Consider the following 15,885-nt stretch of genomic DNA (forward strand, 5'->3'; position numbering starts at 1 on the left):
CACATGAGAGAGAACTTCTCCTCGTGCATTTGTTCGTAGCTACAATGCTTATGAATTAATATAAATCAATCAATATGCTTTAAAACTTTCAATGTGGAACTAAAGTCTCATTCACAATGAAGCATCTTTTCTCTCCATCTCTTTTCCTTTCACATATATCAAACAGCTAGTTCATGCATGGTAGGCTCACGAATAGATTGCAAGCTCACATCTATGGGACCGATGGGCTCACAAATAAGCTATGAATTCACTACAAGATGATCGACAAGCTTGCAAGCACATAGCCAGAGTTTGCACTAGGAGATCAATAGCCTCGCAAGCAACCCTCGAGTTCATAGACGTTGGTGAGTTCGTTGGCCTTAAAACTAATTATTAACTTATCACATACTATTAAATCATATTATTAGCACAATTACATTATATTAAGATACTATCAAATTAAATCATTTTAAAATATATTACAAGTGCTATTAAACTGCATTTTGTGTACTATTAAAATTATATTGTGATTGCTATTCAATGATATTATAGGTATGCTACTAAATTGTGTTATATATACTATAATTTTATTATAAATACTATCAAATTATATTGCAAATCTTATTTTATCAGTAAGTACAATAAAACTATGGCAAAAATCATAGAAACATCCTTTTTTTTTTAATAGTAAAAGTAGCATCCCACTTTAATTTTTTATTAAAAGAACGCTTCATCCCCTATACAATGACACAAATGCCCTCCGACGTGGTGCATGAGTATTTCCGTCTATTTTTTCGCCTAAATCTAATTATATTGTAGCACATACGAAACCATAGTTACTAAAATTGAGTAGCAATCTGCGTTATAGTAGCTACAAGTCATAGTTGCTACAGCTAAGTAGCAAAATTGTGTCATAACAATTACGATTTTGTAACCACTGTAACTGAGAATGGTGAATTTAATATATCATAATTATTCAATTAATTGCTAAATTACTTGGAACATATGAGTTTCTCTTTTAATATTTTCTTTCTTGCATGATACGGAAGATATATCCCAAATATAGAATCGATTTCTATGAGTTTCTCTTTTAATATTTTCCATCTTTACTTGCATGACACGGAAGATATATCCCAAATATAGAATCGATTTCTTTATTATCTCATCAAGTTAGAGAATTTTATATCATAACTATTCAATTATTCAATGAATCACATGGAAACATGTAGTAGACACATAACAAAAGTTCATCAAGTAGTTCATTTTAGGGTATACGAGTTTAGACTTTAGACTTTCTGAACAAGCAACTTATCGATAGAATTGTCACTCTTCTCTAAATTAAAAATATTCAATTCATGATTCGTCTTATGCATGGATTGCAGTTATAGCAGTCACGGATTTATAGCTATTAAAATGTTGTAGTTGTATTAGCTGCATCCTCGTAGCTGCTACAACTATTATAGTTATAGTAGCTACGAGAACATAATTATTACAATGTGATAGAATTATAGCGGGAAAAAGATAGTATTATGCATGTTAGATGCATACATACATGTGTTAGAAGGTATCCATGTCATTTTATAAAAAGATGGATGCCTTTTTTTTTTTTTTTTTGATACTAACATTAAAATGTGCCGCTACTTTTATGATTCGGAAATAAAAGGCATTCCTATAATTTTTCCCCCTTAAATTTTATTATAAATAATATCAAATTATATTGTAAATCTTATTGTATCAATAAAACTATACCTTGGATGCCATCAAATAATTTAAAAAGGATATTTTAAATGCATTTAGACACGCATACATATATGGAACAATATAGATCCGAGTGCTATTTAATGAGTTGAAAGATAGATGGTGTAAAAAATAATATCATGGATATATTAAAAATAAAATATAGTGTTAGATTCCTTACACAAGTTGGGCTCGATGGACCGGTCGTGCTTAATCAGTTGGGCAAACCCAATCAATTGCGCAAATCTAGGAATTTGGTTCACCCAAGTGGGCTTGATGGGCCTATAGAACCAAATAGACCGAACTAATTTGATGAATCAGGTGGGCAAGACTAACTAGGTGGATTGGTTAGGCGAAGTGAACTTGATGGGTTAGGTGAACCAACTGAACTTGACTGGCAGAGCAGCTCCGGCATACTTGGCGAACCAGACAGGGTAGATCAAGTGGGACCAGAAGAGCAGACCGAGGCGCGCCGAGTAGATTGTGTGGACCATACCGACCAAATGGGGGCGCGGCAATACCCGAGCTACCATCTGTTCTTGCTCAGCTTTACATCGAGCGAGCACCTATCAGGCAATAAAATGTTAGAAAGAATCATTACAAATGAGGAATTGCTTCATGATGAACAAAAGATTCATCAAGAACTGCCACAAGAACCAAGTCCAACTTCATTAAAGATTCAAAAAAAATCTCCAACCTGATTTTTCAATGAAGGAACTTCTCGATGAATGATGCATTGAGAATCCACCAGTCCCATTCTCTCATGAGCCTCCTTTAATCAGTAAACAGAAATCATCAAAACTACTTTAAAAATTGGAGAAGCAACAAACTGCCACAAGTACCTCCACACATCTTCTGAGTGAGAAGTCGAGACCCCATCCATCAACCAAGTCATTCTGCAGCAATGGTGACAACTTTGGATCTGTTCGAAGATGCAGAATCGACACAGTAAGGAACATGAAGTAAACAAGCATACCTGAATCATGTGCCATATGCAATGCCAGGTGCCATCTCAATGAAACTGTATCAGAAGTAAAAAGTGTTGCTGATGAAACTAAGGTGTGATTCGCAAAGAGATGGTATGGAAAGTGTTGCTGAACTTTGGCTCGACGTGCACAGTTTGTCTCGTAGGTTGATTCTGAAAATGCAAGGCTTCCTAGCTAAGTATTCTTTTCTATCGTTTATAAAGGTAGAAACTCATGCTACTTAGGGTCCAATGGTCGAATGGTTAATGGAAGAAAAAAATTTGGACGATGCCATCGACTAGACAGTGTTACAGTAGAACATCATGGAATGGACAGTGATGACTGACATCGTTGTCATCCAGTTATCGAAACCTTTGGTTGTTAATGCATTCAAATTAAAGAAAACCAGAAGCTAAACAGATAAGCCAACTTGAAACTCACTTATGGACTTCACTTCCTGTTTGCCTTATTGTCATTCGCCATACCAAACTTCTATTACCTGGCATAGCACCAGGTTGGGAGATCTCCAGCCCATGCCTTTTTACCAAATTAACATGAGGGTTTGAATGCAGGCATGAACAAGTAAAAAAAACTTACTCTTCTCCATCAAGATGAGTAAGATCCAGATCTTCATCCTAAATGAATATGTACTCGTATGGAGCAACAATGACGTGATGCAAAAATCGTTTTGCGAACCACCTTTAAGTATCAATTAGGAGGATAAGAATTGTTAACTGCTGGATTATCAAACAAAGAGCAAGTGCTGAGAAATGGAATCAGGATCCACACACCATTTAGTCTGTTTTATGGCACTGACATGAATAGCCTTCTTGGACCATTCAAATTCGTCCCATTCACTTGTGCGACCGTCGTAGTGGAACAACAAGATTGTAAAATTTTCTGAGAACCGTGACAATGAAATCTTAGATACACTAAGAAAAATCTTTTTAACAGTTAGAAATTAGAGAACAGCAGAAATAGAAACGCTCATTAGTTACTGTCAAAATCTGATAAAAGTTCCTTGAGAAACAAAAAATAGATTGAGTAATTACATGAGTGTAAATGAGTGGAATAAGATGTCTAATTTTCAATCTAACATAACAAGGGGCGTATATTTAAAGGCCCTTTACTAACTTTTTAATTGCAATATCAATATTCATTCTCATGTCATATCCAACAGAAAAAGTTACAAGATGCTTCTGCTTAATCTGCAAATCCTGTGTAAAATCATATCGTGCGTGAGAAAAACTTAATAAATATCACAATTTTAATTAGCAGACAAACATATCCACAGATTTTTCCTAAAAAGGGAGTTAGACTGGCCGTGACGGCTACCCACTATGTTTACGCATGTCTTAAAGTGAATTCTTGCATGAATCTTAAAGCACCATTTATGTTCACAACCTAAGATGCTAGGTAAGTGCAATTAGATTGATACGGGTTATGACAAATGGATCTAATAACGTGATGGTCAAAGTTAGATAAGGTGGGGATCAAAATCAGAATGAGGGAGCACTTCTCATATGACTCTGTCAATCGCCCCATGATAAAAACTTTAGGGTCCTAACCGAGTGGTTACAAAGTAGGGCGCTCGAATAAAGCCAACTGGACATAAAGCCGGTCAGATATAAGGACTCTAACGTCTTACTTTGAAAATCAGGAAATAATATACCTGATTAGTCAAGTAGCCAACTGAATGTAAGGGAGCTTGACCAGGTGAAAATCTGACCAAGCTCTAAGCGTTTAAACTTTCTGAAAACCCCTTACCATAAAACTGGATAGAGGTCGATCGAACATAAGACTCTCCATGTATGCCCCGACGAGTAAAGCTCAGACAGGCTTAAAGATATTTGACCTCATAAAAGTCTTAGTATAAGATCGGTCAAATAAAGGCCAATAGAACACAAGGTTATCTGTATACGCCCCGCCAGGTAAAAATTGGACGAGCTTAAAGACACTTGGCCTCATAAAAGTCTTAGTATAAGATCAACTGGATGAAGGTCAATCGAACATAAGGTTGTCTGTGTACCCCCGGTCAGGTAAAGACCAGGCGGGCTTAAAGACACTTGGCCTTATAAAAGTCTTAGTATAAGATAAGTCGAATGAAGGTCGATCGAACACAAGGTTGTCTATTGACGCCCGATCGAATAAAGCCGACTACCCATAAAGCCCTTACCATAAATAATATATCTGATTACTCAAGTAGCCAGCCGAATGTAAGGGAGCTTGACCAAGTGAAAATCTGACCAAGCTCTAAGCGTTTAAACTTTTTGAAAACCCCTTACCATAAAACTGACTGGATAGAGGCCGATCAAACATAAGGTGCTCCATGTATGCTCGGCCGAGTAAAGCTCGGACAGGCTTAAAGATACTTTACCTCATAGAAGTCTTAGTATAAGATCAGCTCGATGAAGGTCGATAGAACACAAGGCTATCTGTATACTCCCGGTCAGGTAAAAATCGGGCAGACTTAAAGACACTTGGCCTCATAAAAGTCTTAATATAAGATCGTCCGGATGAAGGCCGATCGAACATAAAGTTGTCTGTGTACGCCCGGTCTGGTAAAGACCGGGCGGGCTTGACTGGGCAAAAGACCAGACGAGTTTAAAGACATGTATCCTTAGGAAACTCTATATATTCACTCAGTTGAGCACGGGTCTACCAAGTTTAAGTTAACTAATGTCACATTATCTCTAAAATAAAGCTCTAATATATATAATTTAACATATGACTTCTTGAATGAAGTTTTGACATACTGTGGCCACTATATTAGTCTCTGAACAGATCTTTGTAGTACTCAACATATGACAAAGTAGATTAATACAATAGCAAGCAATGTGGCTGACATTATGGACCGGCCGAGATACTATGACAGAATACAATGTCAAGTAATATGGCTGACCTTACGAACCGACCAAGATATATTCAGCAGACAAACAATCAACAACATTTTAACAGCCTGACATAATTGTTGGGGAATATTCCTTTGGAAGCTCCTCCGGAGTGAATCTGGTTTCTCATTGGTGATTCATCTATAACGACATCTCCCTCTAATGACTTCAGAAAAGGTTTAGTTATAAACGGTAAAAGAGGTGCATCTACGAGTACAAAAAAATTCCTTGGAAGCTCTTCGAGGAACTACCTAACAAACTCTGACGCATAAAGCCACCTCATGGTCACGGAGATCGTGGGAGGTGGTATAAAAAGGTGGGGTCCTCTCCATTAGCAAGGTATGCAATTTTTGCATTTAAGACCTTCATTCACACATCCACTACTGTTCTTCTTCCATTTGCAAGGAATTGTACTGATTTGAGCATCGGAGGGTCTTGCCAGGGACCCCTTTCCTGGTCTTTGGTCACTAACGCTTCGTTGGATCGTCTGATAGTGCACAGGATCATTGAGGAGCTTCATCTCAGATCAAAGACTTATGAACATGGTCCATCAAAAGCAAATTGGGCGGAACATGGAAGTCTACATGGATGATATCCTCATCAAATCTCTTCAGGCTGCAGATTTGATCAAAGACATAGAAGAAACCTGCAGAACCTTGAGGCAATATGGGCTCAAGCTCAACCTTTGCAAATGTTTATTCGGAGCTAGAAATGGAAGATTTTTGGGCTACATAGTCACAGAGCGAGGGATCGAAGTCAATCCTAGTAAAGTACAAGCTCTACAAAACATGGCTCCCCCACGCATCCTGAAAGAGAACCAAGATTGGCTGGCCAAATTACTATGCTATCTCGCTTCATCTCCCAATTGACTGATCGAAGTCTGCCTTTCTTTAAAATACTTCGTCGAGCAATCAAATTCTAGTGGGATGCCGACTGCGAAAAGGTGTTCAAGGAGCTGAAGAATTATTTGTCAGATCTGTCCATCCTAGCTAAGCTAATAGTGGGTGAAACTTGATAGGTTTAATTGTCAACTAATGAACATGTTATTAGTTAAGTGTAGGTGAGATAGGAGGGAAAAGAGCAACAACCTGTATATTTTTTGAATCATTTATTAAAGGGAGTAGAGTTCCGCTACACCGTACTCGAGAAATTGGTGTATAGATTGGTCTTGGCTGCTCAAGGTTGTGTCCTTATTGTTTGTCGCATTCAATCATCATACTGTTAGGCACTTTAGGCTGAGTGCCTGTTAACCCTAAGGCGTCTAGAAGATTGATCAAATGGACAACTGGGCTTAGTAAGTATAATATACAATACCTGTTAGAGTGTATACTAAAATTCTAGCTTTTTTAAACATTTATTTTGAAATAAAGAATCACATTGGTCAAATGTCTACATTTGTATGCTAAGTGTAGTTGTTCAATTAATTTATATTGTAGATAACATGATGTGTGGTGTCACACACAGAAGATCATGTTATCAATTTCTTATAAATTATAAATAGTAGCTCACGACTAAGATGGAAAGGAACAAATCATTGGAATAGTCATAGTGTAATTTTGTATTAGTTTATCTTAACTATAAAATTACACTAGTACACTCAGAGTGTATTGAGCATGACCATTTAAGGTAAGTTCTTTTTATACTGACTGAAAGAACAAGACTTTTATTATTATGGAAGTGTGTGCTCTTAATCCTGATATAATAACAAACACATATATCTAATATTTATTTCTTTGACTTATCAATGGGTGAGATTTAGTTCGATAAATCAAGAGGCCCGATAAGTTAGGAAATGGTATTGTTTATATGGTGTGTTGTTGATTATAAAATGAAATTGTGTCCTAGTAATCTAGGTTGATGATGTCCCCAAGATGAGCTCATAAGGATTGTCATGTAAACCCTACAGGTGGACTTAATCCGACATGACAATAAAAGTGAGTGGTACTACTCTTGGAGCTAGATATTAATTAAGTGAGTTGTCAGTAAATCATTTAATTAGTGGGCATTCTATATCTTAAATACAGGGAGATTAACACACTCATGATAAGAAGAAGCTCAAATAGTAATATGGGATTGATGCGGTAGTTCAATAATAACTCTTTAGTGGAATGAGATATTATTAATGAACTCGAGTTGGGTGTTCAGGGTGAACACGGGAAGCTCAAGTTCATCAGGAGACCAAAACCAATTCCTCCTCTCGATCCCTGTCGTAACCTCTTATTTATAAAGTCTTATACCCACTCATACCCACCTTCTTACCCACCTTAAGGTGGCCATCCAAGCTTATCTTGAAGCCCAAGCTAGGGCCGACCAAACCAAGGTTGGATGGGTCAAGTAGGTGGTCGGCCCTAGCTTGAACCCAAGCTTAGGTGGCCGGCCAAAATTAAATAAAAGGAGTTTATTTAAAATCTTTCCTAATGTGGAAGTCATAGTTTTAAAAGAGGGTTTAAAATTTAAATCTTTCCTTTTATAGCTTTCTACAAAAGATTAAGAGAAATGTTTGATATCTTTCCTTATTTGTAGTTAAAAGGAAGATTTTAATTTTTGATAAAACTTTCCCTTTTTGTAACCATTCTCATGATTTTAAAAGAGAGTTTTAAAATTATAAATCTTTCCTTTTATAGTTTTCTACAAAAGATTAAGAGAAAGATTTGATATCTTTCCTTATTTATAGTTAAAAGGAAGATTTTAATTTTAGATAAAACTTTCCTTTTTGTAAATCATCCACATGTTTTAATAGAGAGATTTTAATTTATAAAAGTTTCCTTTTATGACCAACCATGAAGGGAATTTTTAAAGAGAAATTTTTATTTTAAAAAATTTCCGGAAACAAATTAGGAAGTTTTAATTTTGTGTTTAAAATTTTCCTTGTTTGGAAGACATGATGTGGCCGACCATTGAAAGGTTTAAAAGGATTTTTTTAATTAATTAAATTTTCCTTTCATTGGCAAGGAAAATAAGGAAGTTTTTATTAAAACTTTCCTTATTTGCCAAGACCAAGGAATATAAAAGAGAGGGTAGAGGTGACTCACCTCATAACATATCTTCTATTATTCCTCTCTTCCTTGGTGGTGGCCGGCCCTCTCTTCTTCCTCTTCCCCTATTCTTCTTCTTAAGTGGTCGGCAACATCATCTTCTTGGAGAGATCTTGGTGGTCGGATTTTTCTTAGAGAAGAAGAAGGGATTGGAGACATTGTTTCCTAGCATCCCTTGGAGCTTGGTTGGTGGCCGAAGACCTTCATCTCTAGGAGATTCCTAGTGGCCGAAACTTGCAAGGAGAAGAAGGAGGCTTGGGTGATTTCTCGTCTCGGTAATCGTCGCCCACACGACGCCCGAGATAAGAAGAGAAATAGGGCAGAAGATCATGAGGTCTATAAGCTATAAAAGGTATAACTAGTTATGAGTTTCCACATCATAACTAGTTCATCCTTTTATTTAGATCTTGAAATACCAAACACAAGAGGCTAATAAATCTAGGTAATCGAATTTATGTTTTCGATTTTGTGTTTCTTTTGTTTTTCGAACTTGTGATTCGATTGTTCTTTTTGGTTAAACCTAGGGTTACTATAAGGAAATTAAATATTGAATTTCGTTGAAAGGCTTTGTCTAGGAAGTGGTGGATGCTCCCATACCCAAGAAGGCCTAGTGCCTCGCCATGTTTAACCTGGAAGCCGATATCTGAAATTAATATTTAATTGAATTTGTAACATATGTGGATTTGGATTAATAATGTTAAGCATCGTTTGCGATCCAAGTCTAAACCTCTAAGAACAGATAAGTTGAATTTGGAATCAATAATGTTAAGTTCTGTTTACGATTCCAAATTTAATTTTTAAAGAACACAATAGGTTGTTAGGAATGGTTCAGAACTTATACAAAATTTTTGTACAGGGGAACCAGTACGATATTCCGAGTAGCAACCAACAATACCAACCTCGTATAGCCATCAAAGTTTAAGTCTTAGCTGACTTCATAACAGAAGTACAAGGTCCAGAGATAATGTAAAAGATATATGTAGATGAATCCTCTACTCGGCAGGGTAGTGGAATAGATATTCTTGTTATATTGCCCAGAGAGGATCGAATGCAATTATTTGTTCGATTAAATTACTGAGCAACCAATAATGAAGCAAAATATGAGGCTTTGATAGCAGGACTGTAGGTTGCGCGGCACGTTGGAGCCGCCCGTGTTTTAATCTACTCAAATTCTCAATTAACGACTCTACAATTGTCTGGCAACTTTGAGATTAACAATGAGCGGCTTAAGTTATATGCAGAAGCCTTTGACAAATTAAAAGCTAAATTCCAGGAAGTGAGCATACAGAAGATTTCCCTATTAGATAATCAAATAGCAGATGAGTTTGCCAAATTCGCTTATGCTATAATTCCCTAGAATTTGGAAAAGCCTATGGAGGAACCACTATTAGTAGCTTGCATTGAGCAATAGGCTGACCTGGAGCTATAAAGTAACTGGAGAATACCAATCATCTTATTCTTACAACAGGGTACTCTACCCACTGACACGGAGCAAGTACGGGTACTCAAGAAAAGAGCTAGTCAGTTTACAATTAATGAAAGGATAAAAGATAAACCTTTAAGAAAATATAATAATTTAATTAATTCAAATTTAAAAAATAATAAAAACTTAAACATTAACAATAATCTATTAAAGAAAGATAATTCAATTAACTTAATAAAATTAAAATTGAAAGAAAATTTAAATATTAAATATACTTGTTTAAAGAAAGATAATTTGACCAATTTAATTAATTCAAAATTAAAAATTTAAATTTAAATTACAAATTAAATATTAAATCTCAACTGAAACTAACTTCAATCATACAAAAAATCTTAAAAGGAAAGCCAATAATTCAGGGGGAGTCTCCAGAATAGTTGGCACCTCCAAAACTAACCTACCCGACAGGATAATCCAAACAAACCTACTCGACAGGATAATTAGGACTAGTTAAAAAGGGACCGAGTTTAACTTGACCCACGGTACTGGTAAAGTTTTGGATTATAGTACGTTAGGGAAGCTTAGTCTATGCATGTCTAGGAAGATATGGTTTCGACCTGGTGCATTTGGCTAAGTGGAACTAGCCGAAGCTACCACTTACGGATTCTAACTAGTTAGACCAAGGTTTTGTACTAAGTTTCGTGGATAGGACTATTTGAAAAACCTCGAAAGCATGATTACTCTAATGATGCCCACGTGACTCACCATAGCCCAGAAGTTTATCCGAAAATGTCTATTTGTTGAGCCCAAAGCTAAACCTGAATCTAATACAAAGTTAAACAAAAACCAATAATTGAATCTAATTAATCTCACAAAATCATAGAAATCCCTGATTGATAATTTAAATCGGATGAGATGATTAAAGGATCAAATTTAAAAACAAATTTAAATCAAATTAAATTAAATTTAATTAAATTTTGAATTAAAATTAAATTTAAAATTTTATTTTTTTAATTAAAATTATATCATTTTTATTAACATTAAAAATTAATTTTAAACTAAAAAAGTATGTTAAAAATTAACTTTAAAAAATTCATTTTAACTCAAAAAAAAAATTAACTTTAAAAATTCATTTTAAACTTAAAAATTATTTTAAAAATCGTTTTAAAAATCCTTTTAAAAATTATTTTAAAAAATTTTAAAAATCATTTTAAAAATTTTAAAAATCATTTTAAAAATTATTTTAAAAAAAATCTATTTAAAAATTATTTTTAAAACTTTTAAAAATTATTTAAAAAATCTTTTAAAAATACTTATAAAAATTATTTTAAAAATCTTTTAAAAATCCTTTTAAAATCATTTAAAAATCATTTTAAAAATCCTTTTAAAAATTATTTTAAAAAACTTTTAAAAATCATTTAAAAAATCCTTTTAAATATTACTTTAAAAATCATTTTAAAAATCCTATTAAAAATTCCTATAAAAATAATTTAAAAATCATTTTAAAAATCATTTTAAAAATTATTTTTAAAATCATTTAAAAATCTTTTTAAAAATCCTTTTAAAAATAATTTAAAAATACTTTTAAAAATTCTTTTAAAAATCTTTTAAGAATCATTTTAAAAATCTTTTAAAAATTATTTTAAAAAATCATTTTAAACTTAAAAATTCTTTTAAAAATTATTTAAAAATCACTTTTAAAATCTTTTAAAAATTTTTAAAAAATCATTAAATTCTTTTAAAAATTATTTAAAAATCATTTTAAAAACTTTTAAAAATTATTTTAAAACTCTTTCGAAAATTATTTAAAAATTCTTTTAAAAATTCTTTTAAAAAAATCTTTTAAAAATTAATTTTAAAAAACTCTTTTAAAAATTATTTTTTTAAAAAGTATTTTAAAAATCATTTTAAAAACTCTTTTAAAATGTATTTAAAAATTCTTTTAAAAATTATCTAAAAACTCTTTTAAAATTATTTTAAAAATTCTTTAAATTATTTAAAAACTCTTTTCAAAAGTACTTTAAACCCTTTTAAAAATCATTTCTCAAACTCTTTTAAAAATTATTTTAAAAACTCTCTTAAAAATTATTTATAAAAAAAACTTTAAATCATTTTGAAAAATTCTTTTAAATATTATTTTTCACTTTAATAAAATTTTGTTAAATTAAAAAATATATATTTTTAGATTATTTTATCTTTAAAAAGTATTATTTAGACTTTAAACTTTTTTTTAACTTTAAACATTATTTTACTTAGTTATAATCGGGAAGGTTATTAATCCAAGGTAAATAATAACTCACTAAGATTCTCCTTCATTGTAGGCAGAGCAGCCTCTTACACAGATTAAAGAATGAATAAAAACATAAAGGAATTTTGAATACAGTGTGTGCTATACTGATCTTTGAGGACCAGGGCACTATTTATAACCCACTGATTGAAAATTGCCATTTGCTAACGTGGCAGCTCCCGGTCGCTGGACCTAGTGCTGGTGCCTAGATGTGGTCACCTCAATACACTCTACAATGGCTCTTTGTCAATGACTTATTAGTGTTTGGGTGCCTGGACCTAGTCCGGGCACCTGGAGTCTTACTGATGTAGACTCCGAAGTTGATCCTCACTGTAACGACTTGAACAGGTGTCTGACTTGGCCCGAACTGATCCGAATGCCTAGACCTGGTCTGAGTACCTAGACTCCAGGCGTCTGGACCTGGTCCAAGTACCTAGACATAGTCAACTCTGTGTTGACTTGTTTGACTGCTTCTTCAGTCACTTAGGAGATTCTCCAGCTATCCAGAGTTGAGTTCACCCGAACCTAACTTCAGCCTTCTCCTCGAGTAGTGTTCCTCCTCGACTTCTGGTCCCTTGGAAACACTGCACGCTTCCTTCTCATCCACTGGTGTACTCTTCCACAGCACCTCATCCCTAGGATGCATCGATCTTGTCGACTTAATTCTCATGTCATTTTTCTTGCTAGCTGCATCTTCTGCCCGACTTCTTGTATTCCTAAATTCTGCACACTTACACATAAGGCATCAAAACAGTATGACCTAACTTAATTCGATTAACCACATCAAAACTAATCTAGAATACTTACAATCTCCTCCTTTTTGACATAATCAACCCAAGGTAAGTTACGGTAAACAAATAATAAAACATTTTAAATTTGCAATAAAGATAAGTAAATACAAATATAGAACATAAAATCTTATACTAAGTGTATCTCCTCCTTAGCTTATTCCCTCTCCCCCCTTTGATCACATCAAATAAATATTAGGAAAAATATGAAATAATAATAATAATAATATTGGGAAATATTCTTAGGGTTTTAAATAGATTTTCAAGAATATGTCATACACATGAAATGAATTTAACAACTTTGTATAGATTTTGGTATCCAAAATAAGTTCTTATTTACTGGATTTATCAAATATTTTCTAAAAATATTATTTCTAGCTATTTTCATAATTTGACCCTATGATTTTTCAAATAGCAATTAAGTCCATTATTATAATTTCTAAAATCTGTACTACGAATAATGTTTGGAATTAAGCATGCAGAATTTTTGAATAATTCTAATTTACCTCTTAACTATGTATTTTCAATTTTAACTTTATTAAGATCTTCTAATAAAAATGCATTTTTCTTCATTCCATTTATATATTTCGTTCTATTTTTCCATAAGGATCTACATAGCATTTGCACAACTTCATATAATTGCTCAAATGAGAGGTTACATACTTTACTTACCGTGTCAAACTCGTAGTTCGATGCTCCTTCTTTATTGGTTCTCTCGATGCTCCTGTCAGCTGAACTTTTGTTGTCTTCATTTTGGTAAGTCGTCATTCATGCTAGTTTGGCGTATTGCTCTATCTCAGATTCAGATGATGACGTTTCATCCCAAGTCGCCTTGAGGTTCTTATGCTTTGACAGGTTTGCCCCTTTGATCTTCTCTTTCTCCCTTTTCTTCAGCTTCGAGTAGTTGGCATTTACATGTCCTTGATTGCAATTGTAGCACCTTATTTTCCTTTTTCCTTAAAGAAGCTTCTTGGCCTACAAATTTTTAAACTTGTTAGTGTCACGCCCCGGAGGAGTCCCTGTCCGAAGAAATTTCGGCAGCATCTCCCCTGTACGAAGGACAATCTGAAACTTTCTACACCACCATATACCTCAGCCATATGCGGCTGGAATAATAACAATAATAAAAATATATCACACAGTCATCCATGCAGTTAAATAGATAACAAACTAGAATAAAAATACGATGACTCGAAATCAACCCTACTCCACTACACCCATAAAGCACAAATCCGACGATCAAATCAACTTACCTCTTCTGCCGTCTAGGCAGGCATGTAGTAAAACAAATCCAAACCATACGAAAATTCATCAATTATAAGAATCCTTACAATATCCAAGTATCAAACAAGCCAAGTCTAAACATAGTCAAATAAGAAGAAAAACTAAAAACAAAAAGTCAACAAGTCCTCGTGGTCTGCAGGGGACCAGCAACTGGAACTCTCTCCTGACAACATCAACCTGAAAAATAACAACAATGGAGGCGGGGTGAGTCCAACACTCAGCAGGTACAACTAATATGCAAAGTAGGGAAATAACATCTAGCACTAATCATGCGTACAGTCTCCTGATATAAAAGGATGTAATGCAACTGAAGTAAACAAGAGAAAAACTGTACTAATCAGGACCTGGGTATAAGGACAACAGTCCGAGTGGCATAGAAATCCTGTATGCATGTCAAACATAGGCATCTAAACAATATACAGCATATAAATGCAGCAAGCACAAACACAAGCAATAAATGCATCATGTATATGATGCCAATGATGCGTCCTGGTAACCCCTGACGTCAGTCGATCATCTCACACACAATAGTGAGGCCGAGTGGGTAGGACTGTGACAACCGTGCACTCTGTCGTCATTACTCTTGATGAGTGACCGAGTGGACGGGATGCTGTCGGAGTACACCTATCCTCCTACCCCAAATCATAAATGGGGGAGCGAAATGCTCTCAACTTCCGGTACACGATGACGGGGAGGAATCCCTGCCGGCTAACACGTTGCATCACGCTACCCATGAGCGGACCAACGGAGCCAAACAAAGTCCCTGCTGCAACACACACTACCTGAATCGACCACTAACCCATGAGTGGTGGTGTGTGCAGATCCATGTAACTGGCGATGTGCTCAACAATAATGGAGCGGACTATCGCACAGCATGCAATCATGCAAATGGTGCATGGCACAAACCACAAAATATCCTGAGCTAATCCATATATATATAAAAGTGTATCATAGGTCAACGAATCAAATCAAATGTACACTAAAGTTATAAAACCTAGGTCCTGAACATGGTGAAGCATGGTATATCACTACCCCTATAAGCATGTATCAACATGTAAGGAATACATGAGATGCAAAACAAACAATCAACCAATCATGTAACAGGTATCGGGTAGTGATTAACCGAAACAAATAAGAGAACATAATTATTGCTACTTGTTAAATTCACTACTATACATATCAAAGATATAAAGTCAAAAGTACCCGTCTCCAATAGAAAGGATCGTATCAGGTCCAAATCCGACGTCGAGATACTCGTCTCGCGTCAAAGTCCTGTGTCACCAATACATATACATTTTATTCAGCTAATTCCTATAAATAGCTAAATAAAAATCTCTTACACTAATTTAGGGGCAAACCCTAATTAACACAATAGCATAAACCTAATCCACAATCCACCAATGGATTAAGAATCCAAACTTAATTCCATTTACACATGATTACGCATCTACATAATCAATCACCTAGTCCTTACCTTAATTCAGCCGCTTCTAGAACTC

General features: G+C 34.4%; 1 pseudogene; it reads right to left on the bottom strand.

Annotated features, from left to right (window-relative positions):
- Nucleotides 1-2,498: 2,498 nt before the first annotated feature.
- On the bottom strand, nucleotides 2,499-13,870 carry LOC121994850 (annotated as a pseudogene).
- Nucleotides 13,871-15,885: the final 2,015 nt, after the last annotated feature.

Source organism: Zingiber officinale, chromosome 6A, assembly GCF_018446385.1.
Source record: "Zingiber officinale cultivar Zhangliang chromosome 6A, Zo_v1.1, whole genome shotgun sequence".
In the NCBI taxonomy this organism is placed as follows: domain Eukaryota; kingdom Viridiplantae; phylum Streptophyta; class Magnoliopsida; order Zingiberales; family Zingiberaceae; genus Zingiber; species Zingiber officinale.